At 50.2% G+C, this 25,708-nt stretch overlaps 1 pseudogene; it reads right to left on the bottom strand.

Annotated features, from left to right (window-relative positions):
- On the bottom strand, positions 1 to 23,760 carry LOC115120645 (DNA-binding protein RFX7-like; annotated as a pseudogene).
- Between the last annotated feature and the right edge of the window lie 1,948 nt (positions 23,761 to 25,708).

Below are 25,708 nucleotides of genomic sequence, written 5' to 3' on the forward strand. Positions count from 1 at the left end.
TTAGCCCGACATCTCTACGGTAGTAGGCTGGTCTTTGCTCTCCAGCCAGTCGAACGAGGAATTCACAGTATCACTACATATCTGCTGAAACAGAGGATCGTTCTTCAGCTCTTCCAGTGTGGCGTCTTCGTACTGTTCTTGCTGCCGATTGGGTGGATCGAACAGGAGGTCGGCGTCCAACGTGTTCAGGTCTGTGATGCTACTGGAGAGGTCGGAGGTCAGCCTGATGTCGTTGGTGAAGTCGGACGCCACAGCGGCGTTGAGTTCCGAGGCCACCTGACCAACCAGCTGAGCGCTAGGGTTGAGGCCTTCAGCGTGGACGTTGACGCCGTCGTCGCCTAACAGGTCTTTAACAGTGTTGTTGAAGTCTAGCTGTTGTTGTGCCTTGTCTTCTTCATCCTGTTGTTGTTGCTGCTGCTGGGTGGTGATGGGCTGGAGGAGTTGGAACCCGGCCTGGGGACTCTGGCGCTGGGGACTCTGGAGCTGGGGGTGGGGACTCTGGAGCTGGGGGATCTGGAGCTGGGTGTGGGGACTCTGGAGCTGGGTGTGGGGACTCTGGAGCTGGGGGTGGGGGATCTGGAGCTGGGGGTGGGGACTCTGGAGCTGGGTGTGGGGACTCTGGCGCTGGGGACTCTGGAGCTGGGGGTGGGGACTCTGGAGCTGGGGGATCTGGAGCTGGGTGTGGGGGATCTGGAGCTGGGGGTGGGGATCTGGAGCTGGGGACTCTGGAGCTGGGTGTGGGGACTCTGAAGCTGGGTGTGGGGGATCTGGAGCTGGGGGTGGGGGATCTGGAGCTGGGGGTGGGGATCTGGAGCTGGGTGTGGGGGATCTGGAGCTGGGGGTGGGGGATCTGGAGCTGGGGGTGGGGGATCTGGAGCTGGGGACTGTGGAGCTGGGTGTGGGGGATCTGGAGCTGGGTGTGGGGGATCTGGAGCTGGGGACTCTGGAGCTGGATGTGGGGACTCTGGAGCTGGGGACTCTGGAGCTGGGGACTCTGGAGCTGGGGACTCTGGAGCTGGGGACTCTGGAGCTGGGGATCTGGAGCTGGGGACTCTGGAGCTGGGGACTCTGGAGCTGGGTGTGGGGGATCTGGAGCTGGGGGTGGGGACTCTGGAGCTGGGTGTGTGGACTCTGGAGCTGGGGACTCTGGAGCTGGGGACTCTGGAGCTGGGTGTGGGGACTCTGGAGCTGGGTGTGTGGACTCTGGAGCTGGGCCTGGGGAATGTAGAGCTGGGGGTGGGGACTCTGGAGCTGGATGTGGGGACTCTGGAGCTGGGGACTCTGGAGCTGGGTGTGTGGACTCTGGAGCTGGGCCTGGGGAATGTGGAGCTGGGTGTGGGGACTCTGGAGCTGGGTGTGGGGAATGTGGAGCTGTGGATGAGGACTCTGGAGCTGGGCCTGGGGAGTGTGGAGCTGAGGATGAGGACTTTGGAGCTGGGCCTGGGGAGTGTGGAGCTGGGGACTCTGGAGCTGGGCCTGGGGAGTGTGGAGCTGGGGACTCTGGAGCTGGGCCTGGGGAGTGTGGAGCTGGGCCTGGGGAGTGTGGAGCTGGGGACTCTGGAGCTGGGGACTCAGGAGCAGCCTAGCCTGGGTTTGTAGTAGCTGGGGATGGAGCTGTCCTGAGGCCTCCTGAAGCTCCTGGATCTGCTGTAGCTCCAGGTCCACATCCTCACCACCAGGGCCTGATTGTGCTTGGTTGAAGCTCATCTCCCCGCCGCGTCCTCCGGTACTGGTGAGATAACCCCCGTGCTGCTGGAGCTCGAAAGAGGCAGGGCTGAAGCTGACAGTCTGCAGCTGAGACTGGTGGACGTTCCCCCCTCCTCCTCCATCTCCTCCAGTGGTGAAGCCCTCAGGGGCAGTCTGACTCTGAGACTGGGTCTCCAGCATCTGGGTGAGGTTCATGCGGGCGGTATAGTTGGAAGGGAGGTTGTTGATGCCCAGGCCCCTCACAGTGTCGTTCACGTCAGAGTCCATCTTACTCAGGAGGACGTTGGTGATCTTAGTGGCATTACTCTGGTTCTGTCCCTGGATGCCCTGCATCTCCACAACGCTCTGCATCATGATGTTTAAGGGCACCGATTGGCTGCGCTGGGCCATGCTGTGGAGGTTGCCGCCCACCGATTGGCTGTTGGACAGAATGATGAGTATTTCCTGTGAGGTCATGGGGGAACTAAACTGCGAGACAACCAATCGAGTGGTAGTGCCGGCGTCGGGGGTTGTGACGGTACCGCTGAAGGTCATCTGACTCAAGGCGGGGCTGACGCTGCGGCAACGGAACGCCACGCCCCCTGATGACAAGGCTCCACCCTTGCTGTCCAAAGGGGCGGGCACAGCGAAGCTCTCGTCCTGTTTGGTTGCCGTGTTGGTGGGCGTGGTCGATACGCTGGTCAACTGCTGTTGCACCGGAGAGATGGGGGTGAGATGTCCAAAATGGCTGCCGTCCTGCTGTCTGGACTGAGCCTGGAAAGACTGGCCACTGTGGCCCGGGACAGCGAAGGCGTGCGGCTTACGGAAATGGTCATCCACTAGATCCTGGTAACTAGGCAGGAGTCCACCAAGGCTGTGGTTAGAGATGGATAACCCGGAACCTGACCCTGCTCCGACTCCTCCAGTAGCTTCAGTACCACTACTGTTGTAGCGGTTGTTGATCCACTCCAGTTTAGCCTTATCTGGGTGCGTGGCCATGGGTCTCTGCATGGGCTTGATGGGACTGGAGGAGACAGACACCACAGAGGCATCGTGGTAACCCCCTGCCATGATGGAGTTGATAGGGGTGAAGGCAAACGGGTTCCTGCACTCTACCGGGCTGGGAGGGATGCCGCTAGAACAGTTAGACAGAGCGCTCATAGGGGTGTGTCGGCCTCCTAGAGGCCCCTCCACGGGCGTGATAGGGGCCATGCTGTGATGGCAACAGGGGCTCTCTCTGGTCAGCTCGTGCCCACCGAGAGTCATCTCCGTGGGGGTAGGGGTTGGAGTCAGGGTAGGGATAATGCTGCTATGGGCAGACTGGTAGAAAGAGGAACTATCCTCATGGTGGTGAGTGTTGAGGATGGGCCCCTGGAGAGAGATATTATCCACACAGCTACTGAACAACGGCTGCAGGCCCTTCAGCTTCATCTGTTCTTCCATCTGAACCAGTTCCTCCACTATGCTGTCCTGGGTCATATCGTCATCGTTAAAGGAGAAGTAGTCCATGGTGGAGCCGTGCTGGGAGGCTGAGGAGGCAACGTCCACCATCTCCTGGTGAAGGCCAGATAACTGATCAGAGGAGTCTGAGGTCTGGGACATGATGTTGGAGAGTTGGTGTTGGTCCGTAGAATCCAGGGCCTGCTGCTTGGTGTGGTCTGCTGCGATCTAGAACAGAATGAAATAGAACATAACTTTATTGACAATCAAAAGGAGGAGGAAAATTGTTATTACCCAACAAGGATGATTTAAAAAAAACATCAAATGACATTTTAATAAGAAATGTGTCCGGTCAATTGTTATAATATTGTGGAATGACACTTTAACAAACGTTTGTAAACTCCACAAATGAAAAATGGTTAGCCTGATATACTGTACTAGAGACCCATAGAGACCCATGTACTAGAGACCCATAGAGACCCATGTACTAGAGACCCATAGAGACCCATAGAGACCCATGTACTAGAGACCCATAGAGACCCATGTATTAGAGACCCATAGAGACCCATGTACTAGAGACCCATAGAGACCCATGTACTAGAGACCCATAGAGACCCATGTACTAGAGACCCATAGAGACCCATGTACTAGAGACCCATAGAGACCCATGTACTAGAGACCCATAGAGACCCATAGAGACCCATGTACTAGAGACCCATAGAGACCCATGTACTAGAGACCCATAGAGACCCATGTACTAGAGACCCATAGAGACCCATAGAGACCCATGTACTAGAGACCCATAGAGACCCATGTACTAGAGACCTATAGAGACCCATGTACTAGAGACCCATAGAGACCCATGTACTAGAGACCCATAGAGACCCATGTACTAGAGACCTATGTACTAGAGACCCATAGAGACCCATGTACTAGAGACCCATAGAGACCCATAGAGACCCATGTACTAGAGACCCATAGAGACCCATGTACTAGAGACCCATAGAGACCCATAGAGACCCATGTACTAGAGACCCATAGAGACCCATGTACTAGAGACCCATAGAGACCCATGTACTAGAGACCCATGTACTAGAGACCCATAGAGACCCATAGAGACCCATGTACTAGAGACCCATAGAGACCCATGTACTAGAGACCCATAGAGACCCATGTACTAGAGACCCATAGAGACCCATAGAGACCCATGTACTAGAGACCCATAGAGACCCATGTATTAGAGACCCATAGAGACCCATGTACTAGAGACCCATAGAGACCCATGTACTAGAGACCCATAGAGACCCATGTACTAGAGACCCATAGAGACCCATGTACTAGAGACCCATAGAGACCCATGTACTAGAGACCCATAGAGACCCATAGAGACCCATGTACTAGAGACCCATAGAGACCCATGTACTAGAGACCCATAGAGACCCATGTACTAGAGACCCATAGAGACCCATAGAGACCCATGTACTAGAGACCCATAGAGACCCATGTACTAGAGACCCATAGAGACCTATAGAGACCCATGTACTAGAGACCCATAGAGACCCATGTACTAGAGACCTATAGAGACCCATGTACTAGAGACCCATGTACTAGAGACCCATAGAGACCTATAGAGACCCATGTACTAGAGACCCATAGAGACCCATGTATTAGAGACCCATAGAGACCCATGTACTAGAGACCCATAGAGACCTATAGAGACCCATGTACTAGAGACCCATAGAGACCCATGTACTAGAGACCCATAGAGACCCATGTACTAGAGACCCATAGAGACCCATAGAGACCCATGTACTAGAGACCCATAGAGACCCATGTACTAGAGACCTATAGAGACCCATGTACTAGAGACCCATAGAGACCCATGTACTAGAGACCCATAGAGACCCATGTACTAGAGACCCATAGAGACCCATAGAGACCCATGTACTAGAGACCCATAGAGACCCATGTACTAGAGACCCATAGAGACCCATAGAGACCCATGTACTAGAGACCCATAGAGACCCATGTACTAGAGACCCATAGAGACCCATAGAGACCCATGTACTAGAGACCCATAGAGACCCATGTACTAGAGACCCATAGAGACCCATGTACTAGAGACCCATGTACTAGAGACCCATAGAGACCCATAGAGACCCATGTACTAGAGACCCATAGAGACCCATGTACTAGAGACCCATAGAGACCCATGTACTAGAGACCCATAGAGACCCATGTACTAGAGACCCATAGAGACCCATGTACTAGAGACCCATAGAGACCCATGTACTAGAGACCCATAGAGACCTATAGAGACCCATGTACTAGAGACCCATGTACTAGAGACCCATGTACTAGAGACCCATAGAGACCCATGTACTAGAGACCCATAGAGACCCATAGAGACCCATGTACTAGAGACCCATAGAGACCCATGTACTAGAGACCCATAGAGACCCATAGAGACCCATGTACTAGAGACCCATAGAGACCCATGTACTAGAGACCCATAGAGACCTATAGAGACCCATGTACTGGAGACCCATAGAGACCCATGTACTAGAGACCCATAGAGACCCATGTACTAGAGACCTATAGATACCTATAGAGACCAATGTACTAGAGACCCATAGAGACCCATGTACTAGAGACCTATAGAGACCCATGTATTAGAGACCCATAGAGACTCATGTACTAGAGACCCATAGAGACCCATGTATTAGAGACCCATAGAGACTCATGTACTAGAGACCTATAGAGACCCATGTATTAGAGACCCATAGAGACCCATGTACTAGAGACCCATAGAGACCTATAGAGACCCATGTACTAGAGACCCATAGAGACCCATGTACTAGAGACCCATGTATTAGAGACCCATATACTAGAGACCCATAGAGACCCATATACTAGAGACCCATAGAGACCCATATACTAGAGACCCATAGAGACCCATGTACTAGAGACCCATGTATTAGAGACCCATATACTAGAGACCCATAGAGACCCATATACTAGAGACCCATAGAGACCCATATACTAGAGACCCATAGAGACCCATATACTAGAGACCCATAGAGACCCATAGAGACACATAGTGGGTCATAATAAGCACTCACAGTCTGAGTGAAGGCCTGTTTCTGCAGCTCCTCCACATATCCTGCGGCTGACTCTTCCAACATTGTGCTTGTCATGTTCCCCATCCCAGAGACCTCAGAGTGTTGCTGTGCTCCTACTGCCATCACAGAGACAGAGGCCTCAGAGTGTTGCTGTGCTCCTACTGCCATCACAGAGACAGAGTGTTGCTGTGCTCCTACTGCCATCACAGAGACCTCAGAGTGTTGCTGTGCTCCTACTGCCATCCCAGAGACCTCAGAGTGTTGCTGTGCTCCTACTGCCATCACAGAGACAGAGTGTTGCTGTGCTCCTACTGCCATCACAGAGACAGAGTGTTGCTGTGCTCCTACTGCCATCGCAGAGACCTCAGAGTGTTGCTGTGCTCCTACTGCCATCACAGAGACAGAGTGTTGCTGTGCTCCTACTGCCATCCCAGAGACAGAGTGTTGCTGTGCTCCTACTGCCATCCCAGCTCCTACTGCCATCCCAGAGACAGAGTGTTGCTGTGCTCCTACTGCCATCCCAGAGACAGAGTGTTGCTGTGCTCCTACTGCCATCCCAGAGACCTCAGAGTGTTGCTGTGCTCCTACTGCCATCCCAGAGACCTCAGAGTGTTGCTGTGCTCCTACTGCCATCCCAGAGACCTCAGAGTGTTGATGTGCTCCTACTGCCATCCCAGAGACCTCAGAGTGTTGATGTGCTCCTACTGCCATCCCAGAGACCTCAGCGTGTTGCTGTGCTCCTACTGTCATCCCAGAGACCTCAGAGTGTTGCTGTGCTCCTACTGCCATCCCAGAGACCTCAGCGTGTTGCTGTGCTCCTACTGCCATCCCAGAGACCTCAGCGTGTTGCTGTGCTCCTACTGCCATCCCAGAGACCTCAGAGTGTTGCTGTGCTCCTACTGCCATCACAGAGACCTCAGAGTGTTGCTGTGCTCCTACTGCCATCCCAGAGACCTCAGAGTGTTGCTGTGCTCCTACTGCCATCACAGAGACCTCAGCGTGTTGCTGTGCTCATACTGTCCCTGCTGTGATCTGTTGTTTCTGCTGTTGTTGCTGTTGTTGTTTCTGTTGTTGTTGCTGCTGCTGAGACACTGCGGTGGTGGTTGTCCCAGAGGCTTCAGTGCTGCTGGTGTGACTGCTGACAGTGCTGAGACGTGGAGTTAGAGAGGACTGGTCTTCCTGTTTAACTAGCAGCAACGAGGAGGACTGGGGCTTCACGCTGACAGTCTGAGAGGAGAAGGAGGAGATCTCTGCGTTCGCGACGGGCGAGTCAGACGGCGCCAGGATCTGCGTGGGCACTAGCTGTTGTTTCACCGTTACTCGACAGGGGGCGCTCTCCGGTCGGGCCGGCGTGCTTTGTCTGGCCGGGACCCTCTTGACAGCGGCGGTAACCACTGGTCTGGGGTCAAAGGTCACACCTAAAGGTTGCTGGGAGATGAAGACACGCTTCACAGGGATCACGTGGGAGGAATCCAGACCAGGGCCGGTTCGCTTCCGAGGACTCATAGAACGTGACGCACAGGAGGAGGAGTCTCTAGCAGTCAATAGGGTAACAGCCGATAAGCCATTGGACGAGGAGGACTTTCCGCTGACGCTAGGAGTGTTCTGATTGGCCGAGGGCACAACAGTCAAATAAAAAGGACTTTCTTGGTGACAGTTGGCGGTGCTGCTGTTGTTATTGCTGTCCTGCTTGGTCTCTACCCTAATAGTCGCTGCATTGGTGGCAGAGGTGGGAGGGGAGCTAGAGGAAGGGTAGCTTTTGGTCCTGGCGGCAACTCTTTCAGGTCCTGGGGAGCATATGACCAGGAGCGAGGGTTCGCTGGACGCTCGGTACTTAGTGGCCCTCTCTAGACGATTGGACCCACCGGGGGACTTCTGTATGGCGCTCAGTTTACCAGAGTTAACGCCCGGGTTATTGTCAGTGATGATGGCCTCAGGAGCCACTGTGGAGACTGGGGCGCCAGGCCGTACTGCAGGGCATTGTGGGGTAGCTGTGGGGCCTCCCTGGCTCTGTCCCTGTTGCTGGACCTCCTCTAGGGCAGCGATGGTGGTAAAGGTGGTGGTGGTTCCCACCCCGGCCGAGGCTGAAGCTTGCCTGAGGACCATACTGTTACTGCTGGTACTGATAGTGTTGCTCGGGGTCAGGGAGATGGCGGTCATCTTGACCACGTTGACATGGGAGCTGAGCTGGGGCTGGATCACGTGGTGGGTTTTCATGGGGCTGTTGGTGATGAGCAGGGTGGGGGGGCGAACGCAGGGGGATGGCCCCCGTGGCAGAGGGCTTGGGGAGGATCTGGGGGTACCTATGGCGTCAGGAGATGGAAATAAACAAAGGCAACTGAACTTTATAGGGCTGGTTTCTTGGACTAAAAAACATGCTCAATGGAGAATGTTCATTGAATTAGCTTTTTAGCTACAATGGCTATGATTGAGGGATGCTACTGTATCTAGAACCTGAAAGGGTTCTTCGGCTGTCCACATAGGAGAACCTTTTGAAGAACCTTTTTTGGTTCCAGTTAGAACCTCCGGTTAGAACCCTTTTGGTTCCAGTTAGAACCTCCAGTTAGAACCCTTTTGGTTCCAGTTAGAACCTCCAGTTAGAACCCTTTTGGGTTCCATGTAGAACCCTTTCCACAAAGGGTTGTAAGAATATTTTGAAGAGAAATACACAACGCAGAGGACGAGAGGTCAATACAGTACTAAAGGTCAAGAGGACGAGAGGTCAATACAGTATTAAAGGTCAAGAGGACGAGAGGTCAATATAGTACTAAATGTCAAGAGGACGAGAGGTCAATATAGTACTAAATGTCAAGAGGACGAGAGGTCAATACAGTACTAAATGTCAAGAGGACGAGAGGTCAATACAGTACTAAAGGTCAAGAGGACGAGAGGTCAATACAGTACTAAAGGTCAAGAGGACGATGTCAATACAGTATTAAAGGTCAAGAGGATGAGAGGTCAATACAGTACTAAAGGTCAAGAGGACGAGAGGTCAATACAGTACTAAAGGTCAAGAGGACGAGAGATCAATACAGTACTAAAGGTCAAGAGGACGAGAGGTCAATACAGTACTAAAGGTCAAGAGGACGAGAGGTCAATACAGTACTAAAGGTCAAATCAAATCAAATCAAATGTATTTATATAGCCCTTCGTACATCAGCTGATATCTCAAAGTGCTGTACAGAAATCCAGCCTAAAACCCCAAACAGCAAACAATGCAGGTGTAAAAGCACGGTGGCTAGGAAAAATTCCCTAGAAAGGCCAAAACCTAGGAAGAAACCTAGAGAGGAACCAGGCTATGTGGGGTGGCCAGTCCTCTTCTGGCTGTGCCGGGTAGAGATTATAACAGAACATGACCAAGATGTTCAAATGTTCATAAATGACCAGCATGGTTGAATAATAGTAAGGCAGAACAGTTGAAACTGGAGCAGCAGCATGGCCAGGTGGACTGGGGACAGCAAGGAGTCATCATGTCAGGTAGTCCTGGGACATGGTCCTAGGGCCCAGGCCAGTTGAAACTGGAGCAGCAGCATGGCCAGGTGGACTGGGGACAGCAAGGAGTCATCATGTCAGGTAGTCCTGGGGCATGGTCCTAGGGCTCAGGTCCTCCGAGAGAGAGAAAGAAAGAGAGAAGGAGAGAATTAGAGAACGCACACTTAGATTCACACAGGACACCGAATAGGACAGGAGAAGTACTCCAGATATAACAAACTGACCCTAGCCCCCCGACACATAAACTACTGCAGCATAAATACTGGAGGCTGAGACAGGAGGGGTCAGGAGACACTGTGGCCCCATCCGAGGACACCCCCGGACAGGGCCAAACAGGAAGGATATAACCCCACCCACTTTGCCAAAGCACAGCCCCCACACCACTAGAGGTGGTCAAGAGGACGAGAGGTCAATACAGTACTAAAGGTCAAGAGGACGAGAGGTCAATACAGTACTAAAGGTCAAGAGGACGAGAGGTCAATACAGTACTAAAGGTCAAGAGGACGAGAGATCAATACAGTACTAAAGGTCAAGAGGACGAGAGGTCAATACAGTACTAAAGGTGAAGAGGACGAGAGGTCAATACAGTACTAAAGGTCAAGAGGACGAGAGGTCAATACAGTACTAAAGGTAATTGGAAATAGTGTTGTTTTTTATGTAATAGGGGATTAATGATCAATGGGTCAGAGACATGAGAGGAATTTCAGTCCGGGACTCATAGCTACATGGTTAGTTCTCATTGGTATACATTGAGCCTGAAATAGGATACTTGTTATTTGGCCATTGGCCCAGTTTTATTGCAAGGAATTCTAATTGGTCAACCACCGGCTAGGGTTGGGTTATAAACTACATCCTGTCACTTTGTTCACTGGAGATAATCACTGAAGAGAATCACTGAGAGAGAATCACTGTGGAAAGAATCACTGAGGAGAGAATCACTGAAGAGAATCACAGAGAGAATCACTGTGGAAAGAATCACTGAGGAGAGAATCACTGAAGAGAGTCACTGAAGAGAATCACTGAAGAGAATCACAGAAGAGAATCACTGTGGAAAGAATAAATGAGGAGAGAATCACTGAGGAGAGAATCACTGAGGAGAGAATCACTGAAGAGAATCACTGAAGAGAATCACTGAAGAGAATCACTGAAGAGAATCACAGAGAGAATCACTGAGGAGAGAATCACTGAAGAGAATCACTGAAGAGAATCACTGAAGAGAATCACAGAGAGAATCACTGTGGAAAGAATAACTGAGGAGAGAATCACTGAGGAGAGAGTCACTGAAGAGAATCACTGAAGAGAATCACAGAGAGAATCACTGTGGAAAGAATCACTGAGGAGAGAATCACTGAGGAGAGTCACTGAAGAGAATCACTGAGGAGAGAATCACTGAGGAGAGTCACTGAAGAGAATCACTGAGGACAGGGGAGAACCAATACCTACCTCTCAGCATAATATCCATGATTTGTCCTCTTTGAATAATTGTTTTTTTTCTCCCCTGATTTGCTTTGGGGTCTGTGTCCTTGAAGAGTAAATTCAACTGCTAACAGGGTTCTACATGGAACCCAAAAGGGTTCTACCAGGAACCAAAAAGGATTATCATATGGGGACAGCTGAGGAACCCTTTTGGAACCCTTTTTACTAAGAGTGTAGGGTGGGCTTAATCTGTGTCCGGAAAACCGTCCAATAGTGTATCTAAAGTATTCTGTAGAAATAAAATCTATTATTATGATAAATGATGATGATGATGATGATTCTCATTATTACCTGTGCCTAGCCAGGCGGTCTCCCACGGGGCTGGCTGAGATGTTCTGGGGCGTTTTAGGGGACTGTCTGTGGGTCAGAGACTGGGTGTGGGTGACCACCTGGAAGTTAACCGTTGGCATGACCTTCCCCTCGGCGGTCTCCCACAGGGCTGTCTGTGGGTCAGAGACTGGGTGTGGGTGACCACCTGGAAGTTAACCGTTGGCATGACCTTCCCCTCGGCGGACCCCACCGGGCTAAGGGATGTCATCAGCTGCCTGCTCCTCTGGACCTGCCGGGAGAAACACACAGTGGGAACATGGTAGGCCGCTTGTAATGCCACGGGTCAGGGGTTCGATTCCCGAGGCCACCCATACGTAAAATGTAGTCAGTGTGACTGTAAGCATCTGTTAAAAGATCTAGATGACTTATTATTATTATTACTGGTGAAGGAGGAAGTAACACTACTCAGGCATAGAATATGGGCCCAAGGTCATGTAGATCTGGGCCCAAGGTCATGTAGATCTGAGCCCAAGGTCATGTAGATCTGAGCCCAAGGTCATGTAAATCTGGGCCCAAGGTCATGTAGATCTGGGCCCAAGGTCATGTAGATCTGGGCCCAAGGTCATGTAAATCTGGGCCCAAGGTCATGTAGATCTGGGCCCAAGGTCATGTAAATCTGGGCCCAAGGTCATGTAAATCTGGGCACAAGGTCATGTAAATCTGGGCACAAGGTCATGTAGATCTGGGCCCAAGGTCATGTAGATCTGGGCCCAAGGTCATGTAGATCTGGGCCCAAGGTCATGTAAATCTGGGCCCAAGGTCATGTAGATCTGGGCCCAAGGTCATGTAGATCTGGGCCCAAGGTCATGTAGATCTGGGCCCAAGGTCATGTAGATCTGACCAAATAGCAGAATTGTTCAGGAGCTATCCATCGCAGCGCCATTCAATAAATTGTTGCCTTATCTTTCCTTTTAAAACTGAGCATGTCGTCTAAAACCAGTATCAATCTTATCCCATCGTACCGTGATGGGGCTGGGGACGGTTGCCACCACAATACCAATGGTAGGTTGCGGTGAAAGCAGGGCAGGACTTCCACAGGGGATAGCTGGCCCTGGGGTGCTGGCCTCGGTCCTCCTGGCCTGGTTCTGTCCCTGTCCCTGGGCCTCTCCAGGCAAGGGGGACTGGAGCTTCTGCTCCTGCTGTTTCTTCTGGATCTTCCTCTGGAGCTGCTGCTTGGCGTCTACCGAGGGAGAGGCCAGCGTCTTCATCTGCGGCTGGAAGGACGAGGCCTCGGACGTAGGCACGAACGCAGAGGTTGGCGTGGGAGTCTTCAGACCTGGTGAGATATACAGATGAGAAAAGTGATTTCTCAACATGCCTGAGAAATGGGTTTTAAAAAATGTGTTGAACCAACTACAGCTTGACACACGAGCAAGACTCCCAACTTCATTCCCATCAACAGCCCGACACCTAGCCCCATTACCCGTGGTTGTCTGTTTAGCGTTGCCACGGACTTGGTGCCAATGTAGTGTCCGTTGAGTGACTATTGACTGTTGAGCCCCTTGTTGACTGTGGCCATCAACAACACCCAATACCGTCTCTACCACCATCCCCATTAGCCATGCCTACCTGTACCTTCCAACCCACCATCCCCATTAGCCATGCCTACCTGTACCTTCCATACCACCATCCCCATTAGCCATGCCTACCTGTACCTTCCATACCACCATCCCCATTAGCCATGCCTACCTGTACCTTCCATACCACCATCCCCATTAGCCATGCCTACCTGTGGGAGCCCCAGTCATGACGGTGAGGGCAGCCATAGACTTGGTTCCTATGTAGTGACTGTTGAGCAGGAAGCGAGCCAGGTCCTCCACGGCATCAAACTGTCTGCTGAGGACCTTCTGAGCCCACTCACACACCAAGCCACAGGCCGCTGAGCGCATCTCATCCTCCGCACTGGGAGACTGGCCCGACGATGGCTCCATCGGCTCACACTGGGGAGAAGAGGGTTAATTAAGTAGGGGAAGAGTTCAGATATGATATCATGTCTGGAGTTTGGGGAAGAGGTCATTCAGATATGATATCCTGCCTGGAATTTAGGGAAGAGGTCATTCAGATATGATATCCTGCCTGGAATTTAGGGAAGAGGTCATTCAGATATGATATCCTGCCTGGAGTTTAGGGAAGAGGTCATTCAGATATGATATCCTGCCTGGAGTTTGGGGAAGAGGTCATTCAGATATGATATCCTGCCTGGAGTTTAGGGAAGAGGTCATTCAGATATGATATCCTGCCTGGAGTTTAGGGAAGAGGTCATTCAGATATGATATCCTGCCTGGAGTTTAGGGAAGAGGTCATTCAGATATGATATCCTGCCTGGAGTTTGGGGAAGAGGTCATTCAGATATGATATCCTGCCTGGAGTTTGGGGAAGAGGTCATTCAGATATGATATCCTGCCTGGAGTTTGGGTGGATTTACTAGGAATGAGGTCAATTCCATTTCAATTTAGATCTAAACTGAAATTCAAATTCAAATTTTCCTCAACTTGCTTCTCAGTGAGATTTGGAATTGGATTATCAGTTTACTTCCTCAATTGAAATGGAACTGACCCCAACCCTGATGAAATGGAACTGACCCCAACCCTGATGAAATGGAACTGACCCCAACCCTGATGAAATGGAACTGACACCAACCCTGATGAAATGGAACTGACACCAACCATGATGAAATGTAACTGACCCCAACCCTGATGAAATGGAATTGACCCCAACCCTGATGAAATGGAACTGACCCCAACCCTGATGAAATGGAACTGACACCAACCATGATGAAATGGAACTGACCCCAACTATGATGAAATGGAACTGACACCAACCATGATGAAATGGAACTGACCCCAACCCTGATGAAATTCAACTGACCCCAACCCTGATGAAATGGAACTGACCCCAACCCCTGATGAAATGGAACTGACCCCAACCCTGATGAAATGGAACTGACCCCAACCCTGATGAAATGTAACTGACCCCAACCCTGATGAAATGGAATTGACCCCAACCCTGATTAAATGGAACTGACACCAACCTTGATGAAATGGAACTGATCCCAACCCTGATGAAATGGAACTGACCCCAACCATGATGAAATGGAACTGACCCCAACCCCGATGAAATGGAACTGACCCCAACCCTGATGAAATGGAACTGACCCCAACCATGATGAAATGGAACTGACCCCAACCATGATGAAATGGAACTGACCCCAACAATGATGAAATGGAACTGACCCCAACCCAGATGAAATGGAACTGACCCCAACCATGATGAAATGGAACTGACCCCAACCCCGATGAAATGGAACTGACCCCAACCATGATGAAATGGAACTGACCCCAACCCTGATGAAATGGAACTGACCCCAACTATGATGAAATGGAACTGACCCCAACTATGATGAAATGGAACTGACCCCAACCCTGATGAAATTGAACTGACCCCAACCATGATGAAATGGAACTGACCCCAACCCTGATGAAATGGAACTGACCCCAACCCTAATGAAATGGAACTGACCCCAACTATGATGAAATGGAACTGACCCCAACTGTGATGAAATGGAACTGACCCCAACCGTGATGAAATGGAACTGACCCCAACCCTGATGAAATGGAACTGACCCCAACCGTGATGAAATGGAACTGACCCCAACCCTGATGAAATGGAACTGACCCCAACCATGATGAAATGGAACTGACCCCAACCACGATGAAATGACCCCAACCCGATGAGATGGAACTGACCCCAACCCGATGAGATGGAACTGACCCCAACCCCGATGAAATGGAACTGACCCCAACCCTGACGAAATGGAACTGACCCCAACCCTGATGAAATGGAACTGACCCCAACCCTAATGAAATGGAACTGACCCCAACTATGATGAAATGGAACTGACCCCAACCTCGATGAAATGGAACTGACCCCAACCGTGATGAAATGGAACTGACCCCAACCCTGATGAAATGGAACTGACCCCAACCACGATGAAATGGAACTGACCCCAACCATGATGAAATGGAACTGACCCCAACCACGATGAAATGGAACTGACCCCAACCCGATGAGATGGAACTGACCCCAACCCCGATGAGATGGAACTGACCCCAACCCTGATGAAATGGAACTGACCCCAACCCTGACGAAATGGAACTGACCCCAACCCCGATGAGATGGAACTGACCCCAACCCTGACGAAATGGAACTGACCCCAACCCTGATGAAATGGAACTGACCCCAACCCTGATGAAATTCAACTGACCCCAACCCTGATGAAATTCAACTGACCCCAACTCTGATGAAATAGAACTGACCCCAACCCTGATGAAATGGAACTGACCCCAACCATGATGAAATGGAACTGACCCCAACCCCGATGAAATGGAACTGACCCCAACCCTGATGAAATGGAACTGACCCCAACCCTGATGAAATGGAACTGACCCCAACCATGACGAAATGGAACTGACCCCAACCATGATGAAATGGAACTGACCCCAACCATGATGAAATGGAACTGACCCCAACCCCGATGAAATGGAACTGACCCCAACCATGATGAAATGGAACTGACCCCAACCCTGATGAAATGGAACTGACCCCAACTATGATGAAATGGAACTGACCCCAACTATGATGAAATGGAACTGATCCCAACTATGATGAAATGGAACTGACCCCAACCCTGATGAAATTGAACTGACCCCAACCATGATGAAATGGAACTGACCCCAACCCTGATGAAATGGAACTGACCCCAACCCTAATGAAATGGAACTGACCCCAACCCTGATGAAATGGAACTGACCCCAACCATGATGAAATGGAACTGACCCCAACCATGATGAAATGGAACTGACCCCAACAATGATGAAATGGAACTGACCCCAACCCAGATGAAATGGAACTGACCCCAACCATGATGAAATGGAACTGACCCCAACCCCGATGAAATGGAACTGACCCCAACCATGATGAAATGGAACTGACCCCAACCCTGATGAAATGGAACTGACCCCAACTATGATGAAATGGAACTGACCCCAACTATGATGAAATGGAACTGACCCCAACCCTGATGAAATTGAACTGACCCCAACCATGATGAAATGGAACTGACCCCAACCCTGATGAAATGGAACTGACCCCAACCCTAATGAAATGGAACTGACCCCAACTATGATGAAATGGAACTGACCCCAACTATGATGAAATGGAACTGACCCCAACCGTGATGAAATGGAACTGACCCCAACCCTGATGAAATGGAACTGACCCCAACCGTGATGAAATGGAACTGACCCCAACCCTGATGAAATGGAACTGACCCCAACCATGATGAAATGGAACTGACCCCAACCACGATGAAATGGAACTGACCCCAACCCGATGAGATGGAACTGACCCCAACCCCGATGAGATGGAACTGACCCCAACCCCGATGAAATGGAACTGACCCCAACCCTGACGAAATGGAACTGACCCCAACCCTGATGAAATGGAACTGACCCCAACCCTAATGAAATGGAACTGACCCCAACTATGATGAAATGGAACTGACCCCAACCTCGATGAAATGGAACTGACCCCAACCGTGATGAAATGGAACTGACCCCAACCCTGATGAAATGGAACTGACCCCAACCACGATGAAATGGAACTGACCCCAACCCTGATGAAATGGAACTGACCCCAACCATGATGAAATGGAACTGACCCCAACCCGATGAAATGACCCCAACCCGATGAGATGGAACTGACCCCAACCCCGATGAGATGGAACTGACCCCAACCCTGATGAAATGGAACTGACCCCAACCCCGAAATGGAACTGACCCCAACCCCGATGAGATGGAACTGACCCCAACCCTGACGAAATGGAACTGACCCCAACCCTGATGAAATGGAACTGACCCCAACCCTGATGAAATTCAACTGACCCCAACCCTGATGAAAAACTGACCCCAACTCTGATGAAATAGAACTGACCCCAACCCTGATGAAATGGAACTGACCCCAACCATGATGAAATGGAACTGACCCCAACCCCGATGAAATGGAAACCCCAACCCTGATGAAATGGAACTGACCCCAACCCTGATGAAATGGAACTGACCCCAACCCTGATGAAATGGAACTGACCCCAACCATGACGAAATGGAACTGACCCCAACCATGATGAAATGGAACTGACCCCAACCATGATGAAATGGAACTGACCCCAACCCCGATGAAATGGAACTGACCCCAACCATGATGAAATGGAACTGACCCCAACCCTGATGAAATGGAACTGACCCCAACTATGATGAAATGGAACTGACCCCAACTATGATGAAATGGAACTGATCCCAACTATGATGAAATGGAACTGACCCCAACCCTGATGAAATTGAACTGACCCCAACCATGATGAAATGGAACTGACCCCAACCCTGATGAAATGGAACTGACCCCCCAACCCTGATGAAATGGAACTGACCCCAACCTCGATGAAATGGAACTGACCCCAACCGTGATGAAATGGAACTGACCCCAACCCTGATGAAATGGAACTGACCCCAACCATGATGAAATGGAACTGACCCCAACCTGATGAAATGGAACTGACCCCAACCATGATGAAATGGAACTGACCCCAACCATGATGAAATGGAACTGACCCCAACACGATGAAATGGATGATGAGATGGAACTGACCCCAACCATGATGAGATGGAACTGACCCCAACCCCGATGAAATGGAACTGACCCCAACCATGATGAAATGGAACTGACCCCAACCCGATGAAATGGAACTGACCCCAACCTGATGATGAGCCCCAAATGATGAAATGGAACTGACCCCAACCAATGATGAAATGGAACTGACCCCAACCCAGATGAAATGGAACTGACCCCAACCATGATGAAATGGGAACGATGAAATGACCCCAACCATGATGAAATGGAACTGACCCCAACCCTGATGAAATGGAACTGGCCCCAACTATGATGAAATGGAAACCAACTATGATGAAATGGAACTGACCCCAACCCTGATGAAATTGAACTGACCCCAACCATGATGAAATGGAACTGACCCCAACCCTGATGAAATGGAACTGACCCCAACCCTAATGAAATGGAACTGACCCCAACTATGATGAAATGGAACTGACCCCAACTATGATGAAATGGAACTGACCCCAACCGTGATGAAATGGAACTGACCCCAACCCTGATGAAATGGAACTGACCCCAACCGTGATGAAATGGAACTGACCCCAACCCTGATGAAATGGAACTGACCCCAACCATGATGAAATGGAACTGACCCCAACCACGATGAAATGGAACTGACCCCAACCCGATGAGATGGAACTGACCCCAACCCCGATGAGATGGAACTGACCCCAACCCCGATGAAATGGAACTGACCCCAACCCTGACGAAATGGAACTGACCCCAACCCTGATGAAATGGAACTGACCCCAACCCTAATGAAATGGAACTGACCCCAACTATGATGAAATGGAACTGACCCCAACCTCGATGAAATGGAACTGACCCCAACCGTGATGAAATGGAACTGACCCCAACCATGATGAAATGGAACTGACCCCAACCACGATGAAATGGAACTGACCCCAACCCGATGAGATGGAAATGGATGGAACTGACCCCAACCTGATGAAATGGAACTGACCCCAACCCTGAAATGGAACTGACCCCAACCCGATGAGATGGAACTGACCCCAACCCTGAAATGGAACTGACCCCAACCTGATGAAATGGAACTGACCCCAACCCTGATGAAATGGAACTGACCCTGATGAAATTCAACTGACCCCAACTCTGATGAAATAGAACTGACCCCAACCCTGATGAAATGGAACTGACCCCAACCATGATGAAATGGAACTGACCCCAACCGTGATGAAATGGAACTGACAACCCTGATGAAATGGAACCCTGATGAAATGGAACTGACCCCAACCCTGATGAAATGGAACTGACCCCAACCATGATGAAATGGAACTGAACCATGATGAAATGGAACTGACCCCAACCCGATGAAATGGAACTGACCCCAAATGAAATGGAACTGACCCCAACCATGATGAGATGGAACTGACCCCAACCCCGATGAAATGGAACTGAACCTGATGAAATGGAACTGACCCCAACCATGATGAAATGGAACTGACCCCAACCCTGATGAAATGGAACTGACCCCAACCATGATGAAATGGAACTGACCCCAACCATGATGAAATGGAACTGACCCCAACAATGATGAAATGGAACTGACCCCAACCCAGATGAAATGGAACTGACCCCAACCATGATGAAATGGAACTGACCCCAACCCGATGAAATGGAACTGGCCCCAACCATGATGAAATGGAACTGACCCCAACCCTGATGAAATGAACTGACCCCAACTATGATGAAATGGAACTGACCCCAACTATGATGAAATGGAACTGACCCCAATGATGAAATTGAACTGACCCCAACCATGATGAAATGGAACTGACCCCAACCCTGATGAAATGGAACTGACCCCAACCCTAATGAAATGGAACTGAAATGAAATGGAACTGACCCCAACTATGATGAAATGGAACTGACCCCGTGATGAAATGGAAACCCCAACCCTGATGAAATGGAACTGACCCCAACCGTGATGAAATGGAACTGACCCCAACCCTGATGAAATGGAACTGACCCCAACCATGATGAAATGGAACTGACCCCAACCACGATGAAATGGAACTGACCCCAACCCGATGAGATGGAACTGACCCCAACCCGATGAGATGATGATGAAATGGAACTGACCCCCCCGAAATGGAACTGACCCCAACCCTGATGAAATGGACCCCAACCCTAATGAAATGGAACCCAACTATGATGAAATGGAACTGACCCCAACCTCGATGAAATGGAACTGACCCCAACCGTGATGAAATGGAACTGACCCCAACCATGATGAAATGGAACTGACCCCAACCACGATGAAATGGAACTGACCCCAACCCGATGAGATGGAACTGACCCCAACCGTGATGAGATGGAACTGACCCCAACCCTGATGAAATGGGACCCCAACCCTGACGAAATGGAACTGAACGATGAGATGACCCCAACCCTGAAATGGAACTGACCCCAACCCTGATGAAATGGAACTGACCCCAACCCTGATGAAATTCAACTGACCCCAACCTGATGAACTGACCCCAACTCTGATGAAATAGAAACCCCAACCCTGATGAAATGGAACTGACCCCAACCATGATGAAATGGAACTGACCCCAATGATGAAATGGAACTGACCCCAACCCTGATGAAATGGAACTGACCCCAACCCTGATGAAATGGAACTGACCCCAACTATGATGAAATGGAACTGACCCCAACCACGATGAAATGGAACTGACCCCAACCCGATGAGATGGAACTGACCCCAACCCCGATGAGATGGAACTGACCCCAACCCCGATGAAATGGAACTGACCCCAACCATGATGAAATGGAACTGACCCCAACCCCGATGAAATGGAACTGACCCCAACCCTGATGAAATGGAACTGACCCCAACCATGATGAAATGGAACTGACCCCAACCATGATGAAATGGAACTGACCCCAACAATGATGAAATGGAACTGACCCCAACCCAGATGAAATGGAACTGACCCCAACCATGATGAAATGGAACTGACCCCAACCCCGATGAAATGGAACTGACCCCAACCATGATGAAATGGAACTGACCCCAACCCTGATGAAATGGAACTGACCCCAACTATGATGAAATGGAACTGACCCCAACTATGATGAAATGGAACTGACCCCAACCCTGATGAAATTGAACTGACCCCAACCATGATGAAATGGAACTGACCCCAACCCTGATGAAATGGAACTGACCCCAACCCTAATGAAATGGAACTGACCCCAACTATGATGAAATGGAACTGACCCCAACTATGATGAAATGGAACTGACCCCAACCGTGATGAAATGGAACTGACCCCAATGATGAAATGGAACTGACCCCAACCGTGATGAAATGGAACTGACCCCAACCCTGATGAAATGGAACTGACCCCAACCATGATGAAATGGAACTGACCCCAACCACGATGAAATGGAACTGACCCCAACCCGATGAGATGGAACTGACCCCAACCCCGATGAGATGGAACTGATGAAATGGAACTGACCCCAACCCTGATGAAATGGAACTGACCCCAACCTGATGAAATGGAACTGGCCCCCCTAATGAAATGGAACTGACCCCAACTATGATGAAATGGAACTGACCCCAACCCGATGAAATGGAACTGACCCCAACCGTGATGAAATGGAACTGACCCCAACCCTGATGAAATGGAACTGACCCCAACCACGATGAAATGGAACTGACCCCAACCCTGATGAAATGGAACTGAACATGATGAAATGACCCCAACCACGATGAAATGGAACGATGAGATGGAACTGACCCCAACGATGAGATGGAACTGACCCCAACCCTGATGAAATGGAACTGACCCCAACCCTGATGAAATGGAACTGACCCCAACCCCGATGAATGGAACTGACCCCAACCCTGACGAAATGGAACTGACCCCAACCCTGATGAAATGGAACTGACCCCAACTATGATGAAATTCAACTGACCCCAACCTCGATGAAATGGAACTGACCCCAACCGTGATGAAATGGAACTGACCCCAACCCTGATGAAATGGAACTGACCCCAACCACGATGAAATGGAACTGACCCCAACCCTGATGAAATGGAACTGACCCCATCCATGATGAAATGGAACTGACCCCAACCACGATGAAATGGAACTGACCCCAACCCGATGAGATGGAACTGACCCCAACCCCGATGAGATGGAACTGACCCCAACCCTGATGAAATGGAACTGACCCCAACCCTGACGAAATGGAACTGACCCCAACCCCGATGAGATGGAACTGACCCCAACCCTGACGAAATGGAACTGACCCCAACCCTGATGAAATGGAACTGACCCCAACCCTGATGAAATTCAACTGACCCCAACCCTGATGAAATTCAACTGACCCCAACTCTGATGAAATAGAACTGACCCCAACCCTGATGAAATGGAACTGACCCCAACCATGATGAAATGGAACTGACCCCAACCCCGATGAAATGGAACTGACCCCAACCCTGATGAAATGGAACTGACCCCAACCCTGATGAAATGGAACTGACCCCAACCATGACGAAATGGAACTGACCCCAACCATGATGAAATGGAACTGACCCCAACCATGATGAAATGGAACTGACCCCAACCCCGATGAAATGGAACTGACCCCAACCATGATGAAATGGAACTGACCCCAACCCTGATGAAATGGAACTGACCCCAACTATGATGAAATGGAACTGACCCCAACTATGATGAAATGGAACTGATCCCAACTATGATGAAATGGAACTGACCCCAACCCTGATGAAATTGAACTGACCCCAACCATGATGAAATGGAACTGACCCCAACCCTGATGAAATGGAACTGACCCCAACCCTAATGAAATGGAACTGACCCCAACTATGATGAAATGGAACTGACCCCAACCTCGATGAAATGGAACTGACCCCAACCGTGATGAAATGGACCTGACCCCAACCCTGATGAAATGGAACTGACCCCAACCGTGATGAAATGGAACTGACCCCAACCCTGATGAAATGGAACTGACCCCAACCATGATGAAATGGAACTGACCCCAACCACGATGAAATGGAACTGACCCCAACCCTGCCCCAACCCAGATGAGATGGAACTGACCCCAACCCTGATGAAATGGAACTGACCCCAACCCTGACGAAATGGAACTGACCCCAACCCCGATGAGATGGAACTGACCCCAACCCTGATGAAATGGAACTGACCCCAACCCTGACGAAATGGAACTGACCCCAACCCTGATGAAATGGAACTGACCCCAACCCTGAAGAAATGGAACTGACCACAACTCTGAAATCTACATGTACTTGTTCTGAAATGATTATGGTCACTTCCTGGGAAAAAAAAATAAAAAAATGCCATCATGTAAACTTACCCCGTCATCTGATTTTTGATTTTTGTAAGTCCAAGTTGGGCAGAGAAGGCATGTGAACAAAAGCTTTCTTCCTCAGTCCACTATAACAGTATTTAGATACCCTACCCATGCCTGGGAAGTTCAGGCCATACCCTACCCATGCCTGGGAAGTTCAGGCCATACCTCACCCAGGCCTGGGAAGTTCAGGCCATACCCTACCCATGCCTGGGAAGTTCAGGCCATACCCCACCCATGCCTGGGAAGTTCAGGCCATACTCCACCCATGCCTGGGAAGTTCAGGCCATACCCTACCCAGGCCTGGGAAGTTCAGGCCATACCCTACCCATGCCTGGGAAGTTCAGGCCATACCCCACCCAGGCCTGGGAAGTTCAGGCCATACTCCACCCATGCCTGGGAAGTTCAGGCCATACCTCACCCAGGCCTGGGAAGTTCAGGCCATACCCTACCCATGCCTGGGAAGTTCAGGCCATACCCCACCCAGGCCTGGGAAGTTCAGGCCATACTCCACCCATGCCTGGGAAGTTCAGGCCATACCCCACCCATGCCTGGGAAGTTCAGGCCATACTCCACCCATGCCTGGGAAGTTCAGGCCATACCCTACCCAGGCCTGGGAAGTTCAGGCCATACCCTACCCATGCCTGGGAAGTTCAGGCCATACCCTACCCATGCCTGGGAAGTTCAGGCCATACTCCACCCATGCCTGGGAAGTTCAGGCCATACCCTACCCAGGCCTGGGAAGTTCAGGCCATACCCCACCCAGGCCTGGGAAGTTCAGGCCATACCCCACCCATGCCTGATTACTTCTGCCAAATTTAAGGCCCTGCCCGAAATCCAAAATTCATTAGCTGCTCCTCTCTGTCTGTCACTAGCTTCCTGCGCGCAGCTCGCTCGCTCTGCATGCACTCTGCTCATGGCGGCTCTGAGTCTGTGAGTAACCATAGCAACGGCTCCGCTTGGGCTCTGCTCTGCTCAACGAAGCAGCAGCAGCAGCAGAACCCTGAGAAAATGTCTCAACTTCAATGGTAAATGGTCCTGTGTGGCTCAGTTGGTAGAGCAAGGCCCTTACAATGCCTGGACTGCGGGTTTGATTCTAGGGGGCCACCCATACAAAACATTAAGTCTCCTTGGGATAAAAGCATCTGCAACATGACATATATATATATATATATATATATATATTATTAATAGATGAGAGAAAAAGGAAAAACAAGAAGTTACCTTTTATCATTGCCGTTGCTGGGACCAGAAGGCAACTTCAAGTAGAGGTAGAGTTTCTCAACGTCTGCAAACGTCTCAACATCGTGCTGTAAAATGAGAGGTAGTAAGAGAAAAGGGAAACAAAACATTTAGTACTAACATACTATATTGCCATGGGAACCAACCTGCTTCACTGTTGCCAGTTACTACCTCCTTTAGTGGAATGTACTGCTTGTAGTTTCAGGTAACTGCCAAAATAAAGGAAACTCCAACATTCGAGTGTCTTAACAGGGTGTTGGGGGGGCCACTACGAGCCGCCAGAACAGATTCCATGCTGAATTGACATGGATTCCACAAGTGTCTGGAACTCTATTGGAGGGATGAGACACCATTCTTCCAAGAGAAATTGCATAATTTGATGATTTGTTGATGGTGGTGGAAAACGCCGTCTCAGGCACCGCTGCAGTATCTCGGCAGGTAGCCTAGTGGTTAGAGCGTTGGCCCAGTAACCAAAAGGTTGCTAGATCGAATCCCTGAACTGACAAGGTAAACATCTGTTGTTGGGGGCATTGTCATCCGACAGGGCCATAACCACGGTAGACAAAATAATCGACCTCCCAGCTATTTTTATACATGACCCGAAGCATGATGGGATGTTAATTGTTCAATTAACTCAGGAACCACACCTGTGTGGAAGCACCTGCTTTCAATATACTTTGTGAGTGTTGCCATTATTTTGGCAGTTACATGTCAGTCTTTCTAGATAAGACTAAAATGTCATGTAAACACTACACATGTTGCTGGCCCACTGACAACACGTCTTAGATTCCTACTACACATGTTGCTGGCTCACTGACAAC

The sequence above is a fragment of the Oncorhynchus nerka genome, linkage group LG9a (genome assembly GCF_034236695.1).
Source record: "Oncorhynchus nerka isolate Pitt River linkage group LG9a, Oner_Uvic_2.0, whole genome shotgun sequence".
NCBI classification, from domain to species: domain Eukaryota; kingdom Metazoa; phylum Chordata; class Actinopteri; order Salmoniformes; family Salmonidae; genus Oncorhynchus; species Oncorhynchus nerka.